We start from the raw sequence: 6000 nt of genomic DNA, 5'->3' as shown, positions 1-6000 counted from the left end.
AGTAACAAGAGGGACGTTTATCCCTAACAAATTTGAGCTGAGGAGTAACAGAAGAAATGTGGAGCTGTAGAGAAGAGAAAAACGAGACATTAAAAAAGTGTGGGACTACGGATGACAAATTACAATGTTTGGTAAACCTCATCATTTGTGGCTCATGAAATAATTGCATTCTTAATAGGAATGTCACTTAAACCTTTCGCTTTTTATGATAAGCATTCAATGCTATAAATATATAAAGTCAAGTGCATTTCCATAGTAAGCAAGCAGCACAAAGATCAGAATGTCATCATACCCTTCAGTTTGAGCTTTATTGTGACCGAACACTGCCCTAATATTCATTTTTCAATCTCTCAGTCACTCATCTTAACTGCATATATTGTTGAAAATAACTCAAACTTCAAACTAAAAATCGCATTACAAAGTTTTAGGAGTATTAAGCTCTACCAGATACACAAAGAGAAGAGTTTGGATGGTCTTTCTTTGATAGGCTTATTTATTTGCAGCACCAAAGCAGATGGCATCAGGCTGTGGAAGTGAAGAAGACTCACAGTGCAGAGGCTTCCAGTAAATTGAAAGGATTATCTTGAAATCTTCGTGCTTACATTGCCATCATTAAATTTTATATATATATATATATATATATATATATATATATATATATATATATATATATATATATATATATATAGAGAGAGAGAGAGAGAGAGAGAGAGAGAGAGAGAGAGAGAGAGAGAGAGAGATTCAAAATTGTAAAGTGGATATTTTCTCTTTTTCTGACCATCCTATGTAAGTAAGCATCAGTTCTCTGTGTGAAAAGGTGTTGTTGATGCCACGGGTCAGAGGAGAATGGCCAGAGTGGTTTGAGCTGATAGAAAGGCAACAGTAACTCAAATAATCAGTCGATACAACTGGGGTGTGCAGAAGAGCATCTCTCAGCACACAAAATGTTGAATGTTGAAGCAGATGGGATACAGCAGCAGAAGAACACACAGGGTGCCACACCTGTCATCTAAGAACAGGAAACTGAGGTTAAATTGACATGGGCTCACCAAAATTATACAATAGCAAATTGGAAAAATGTTGCCTGGTCTGATGAGTTTAAATTTTTGCTTCAGCACTCAGATTGTAGGGTGTCAACACCTAATGTATCCATGCACCAAGCCCAACATCAGAGCTGCTGGCCTGAGAATGAAGAAAATGGCTAAGCTGCACAAACTAGCAACAGATAGCAAAATACAAAAACCAAGTGAAGTACCTGAAAGGCTGCTGGAAGATCTGAAGGTAGAACAACTACAGACAATCACTACTGCAGCCATCACTGAGAACAACCATCTGATAAATGCCATAGCAACAGTGATACTTGAGATGTTTGGCTTCAAGATGATCATTATCAAGCAGCAGTATCATCCATGGATAACGGAGAGAAGTCAGAAATGTGGAAAGGTGTGATGAAGGGACCTGAGATGTACAAGAAGCTGTCCATACCTGAGGCCTTGGAGACCCAAAGTGTACTCTCAGTGGCAGGGTAATAGGACAAGAACAGACCCACCATGGGAGAAAGCAGTATAACACAACAATGCCTAGTCATTACTGAACCTGAGAGCAGACCACAGTAACCTCCCTGAACAAGATCCAGTAACCATCATGCTACCAGATGTCCAAGAATGGTTCTGAAGTATGAAGGCTGGACAGTCCTGACACAGTCCACACATACTGGTTGAATAACTCCATGATTCACTCCTTGAGCACCTGGCAGCAATATTGGACGAGCTGCTAATGGATTAAATGGACAGACAATGGACAATAGATGGACAATCCCAATCCTGAAGGACCCAGAAAGAAACAATTCTATCCAACTACTGGCCGATAACCTGCCTACCATCAGGCATCATTGCAGTTAAGATGAGTAGGCACATGGCACAATGCCTTTCCAGCAGAGACTGGAAAGGCATTGGCAAAATCACCAGAGGAGCCCAGCACCAGCTACTGGTGGATAAAACAGTCACGTGAGACTGTAAGATCAGGCAGCCTAGCCTGTGCATCACCTGAATTGATTACAAGAACTACAAGAATTACAAGAACAAGTTCCCCACACATGGATCCTGGAATTGTTGAGGCTGTATAACATCAAGAGGACTCTTTAAGAGCCTTCATCAAAAACACAATGGGGCTGTGGAAGACAATCATAGAGGCCAACTTCAAATCAATAGCATGAGTCACCATCAAGTGCGAGATTCACCAAGGAGATGCCCTGTCCCTGCTGCTGTTCTGCATAGGGCTGAATCCCCCCAGTGAGATCATCACCAAGAGTGGCTACAGATACCAGATATGAAATGTAGCAACCATCAGCCACCTCCTCTACATGGATGACATCAATCTGTATTCCATAAGTGAATGAGACACCAATTCACTAATCCATCACATCAGGGTATACAGCAAGGTCATCAGTATGCCATTCAGACTGGATAAGTATGGTCAGACGGTTACAAGGAGAGAGAAGGTAGCTAGAACAGGGGGTATCATACTACCAGAAGGTAACATAACAGATGTTGAGGGCAGCTACAAGTACCATGGAATCCCACAGGTGAATGTGAATCATGAACAGGGTAAGCACCTACTGCCAAATACCTACAAAGTGAGGCAGGTCTTTAGAAGTCAGCTGAATGAGAAGAACAAGATCAAGGCTATCAACACCTATGTTCTATGAGTCATCAGATACAAGGAAACTCCTCACAATGCTGAGAGGGTTTCATCACAAATCCAGCACTCTGAGACTGTACACTAAGAGGAAGGATGGGGGCTGAGGAATAACACACCACCGGCAAATAGTAGAAATGGCTGATATGGAGAAATCCTACCAATAGCTGCAAAAGGCTGCACTGAAAGACAGCATGGAAGCACTAATCATGGCAGTACAAGAACAAGCCTTGAATACAAGATCAATAGAGGCTGGGATCTACCACACTGGGCAGGCTGTGTAAAGATGTTCCCCAAATGCAGGCTGTGTAAAGATGTTCCTGAGACACTCCAGCACATAACTGCAAGATGCTAGCAGGCAGAGTGTACATGGAACACTATAACCAAGTGGCTAGCGTGGTATACAGAAACATCTGTGCCAGATACAGGCAGGAACGTCAAAGTGGTCAGGTCTAAATTCAAAGTGGGATATACCCCAGGGTGGTGGAGAATGACCGAGCAAAGATCCTATGGGGACTTCCAGATCCAGACAAAATGGTAATGGATAACCAACTAGACATAGTAGTAATGGACAAAGAAAGATGTAGTGATAGATGTAGCAATCCCGAGTGACTACAACATCAGGAACAAGGAAAATGAAAAGCTCAAAAAATGCTAAGGTTTAAGAGGAGCTAGAAAAGATGTAGAAGGTGAAGGCAATGGTTCCCATGGTAATCAAAACATAGGGGTTTAGACCCAACGGGGAGAGATCCTAGGAACAACATCTGATATCTCCATCCAGAAGAGCTATGCATTGGGAATAGTTAAGATTCTAATCAGGACCCTCAATTTCCCTGAACTTGTAGGAAAATAAGACCACCTGGAGGAGGGAGAGTGGTGAATTTAACATTATATATATATATATATATATATATATATATATATATATATATATATATATATATATATATATATATATATATATATATATATATATATATATATATATATATATATATATATTCATTCATTCCAGCCATTCACCATTCTGTTCAGCTGAATTTTGCTGTTAGCCACAGAGGTAAATATTGCACAATGCAAAATGGTTGTCCTTCAGCTCAGTAACAAGATGCTACGCTACATTACCTCCCAAACCTCTTTCCTTCAGGTGCCAATTCCCAGGAAATGGAAACATTTACTATCTATTTATTTTAATATAAGAGTGGCCAGCAGAATATGCCAGCAGCAGAGTGCACATTAAATTCTACCTTACTTCTGTGTGGTTTAAAAGGCTGACATCAGGGGTAATAATACCATCATCTGCAGTTTCACTGATAGGCCATTTCTCAAGTACATATAACTAAAAGTTAGTTACACTTTAACTGAAATAATTGTTCTGTCACTGCATACAGTTATAACAATAAGAAAACAAAAGAATTGGCATCACAAATTGTACTTTACATGCCATTTATTGCATTTTATTGCAATATTTATTTAGTTTATTGCAGTGTATTGCTACTTGACATAAATCAGCCCCTGCAACTCCAGTGTTTTATGTGTGCATTATGTATGAGAAAAATAAACATGTAAACCAAGCAATACTTTGTAGTTCATTGTCTCTTTTGGCAATCAACATCTCGTAATGTTAAGAGGCAAATACGAGGTTAACCACCCTCATTCTCGGCAGCAAAAACAGCTCAGCTTGGAAGTGAGCTGAAAAGATTCCACCTTATCGTGGTGAGTGGTGCAGTCTGGAGCATTCCAGGGCTTTCATCACACTTTCCTCTCCCCATTAGAGCTAAGCAGTAACCCCAGTAGTCCGGCTGCTCTCGAAGGGGTGCTGGACGAGAGGCTAAGTCAGGGCCCCCTGGCCACATGCCACTAGACACACTATGTAGCCCTTCCCTGGAGGCCTGGAATGAGGTGATTACATTTCTCTGTGGTGACAGAACTCAGACATGCCTTCACTGGACTGACCAAATTTAAGAAAAGAAACTGAGGCAGCACGCATGCACATATGCACACGCACACGCACACACTTGCACACACACACAACACACACACACGCACCTTACAGCAGAACAGTATCTCAGTCAAGCTCAAGAGCTTTGTAATTCTTAAAGATCATAAATAATGCCACATAACTGCCCACGGACCGTTACACCTTCACAACTACAATGATGTACTCCTCCATCATGAATTAATATACAGGGCCAGGGCTAGAAAGGATTTATGTATAATACCTTTACGTGAGTGCCAACATCGTCTTGCATCAAATCCTTGAATAAGCATTTTTATGTCACAACATGATACAGCATGTGAACAGAGTGTTTATGGACAAACCTACCATGGAAGCCCCTGAGCAGTATCCCCTTACACAGTGAGAAGCATAAGAATATCTGAGTTTATTAAAACATTTATTTTGAGATTAGCTGGTCTTAGTTTGTGAGAGAGTTGAATTTCAAGGGGTCTAGAAGAGAAGGCATGTGGTAAGTGAGGTTCTGAAGTAAAGATGGCTACGTTTATGCTCCGTTTTAGCTAAACTAAATAATACAAGTGGTATATAAAATTGATAAAATTGCAGTCTAATGAGTTTTGTCTTTTTCATGATATGCATTCTACTTATTCCTTCTAATTCCTTAAAATCAAAGGACAGAAATGGCCTACATTATAAAAGAACAAGGAGCATCATTTCACGTATAAGTAGTTATAAATGTTTAAAACAGGAACATAGGAACAAAACTAAATTTAAAAATTCATTAGACAGAAACTGGCATTATTACCATTAATCAGAACGTTTCCTACAACATTTTCTTTACACTTGGGGAGTTGCTGCACCCGTGCAAATGAGAAAATTAGACCTCATTTTCTAAGGAAAGACAAGTTTAATTCCATTTCCTATCAATACATAATCCATGATAATGAGCTACTCAAAATTCCCATGATAAATAAGTATGGCTTCCATTCAGAGGCAGGGTAAATAAAATGGAGCCAGCATGATTAATCTAAATGATAATGGAATATCAGAGGAGGGAAGAGTCGGCCCACTGTGCCAGGGATATGGAATAAATTAATGCTTGCAGGAAAATCCAACACCAACATAAAGTAATTGGGTGTAGTCATACCACACACACTGATCAATCTTTTCATGAATATGCTTAAAAGTTGCAATAAGAAGGCTCTCATTTTATGAAAATGTCTTATTAAATATTTATTTACCTTATTCTATCAAGTAACAATCTTTTTGTAATCTATATGTTGCTTATGTTATTGCAGTAATATTATATTTTTCTATAAATGTGCATTTAGGGATATGCTGTTTGT

The 6000-nt window shown here is 39.5% G+C and overlaps 1 protein-coding gene across 5 annotated transcripts in view; it reads right to left on the bottom strand.

Moving 5' to 3' along the window:
* Positions 1–6000, bottom strand: part of lrp1bb (low density lipoprotein receptor-related protein 1Bb) — a 218232-nt gene that overhangs the window by 144392 nt on the left and 67840 nt on the right. The window lies entirely within an intron of this gene.

Source organism: Electrophorus electricus, chromosome 9 (genome assembly GCF_041902795.1).
Source record: "Electrophorus electricus isolate QZ-2024a chromosome 9, ASM4190279v1, whole genome shotgun sequence".
Classification (NCBI taxonomy): domain Eukaryota; kingdom Metazoa; phylum Chordata; class Actinopteri; order Gymnotiformes; family Gymnotidae; genus Electrophorus; species Electrophorus electricus.
The sequence above is the reverse complement of the archived record's forward strand: the minus strand, read 5'-3'. Positions and strand labels throughout refer to the sequence as shown.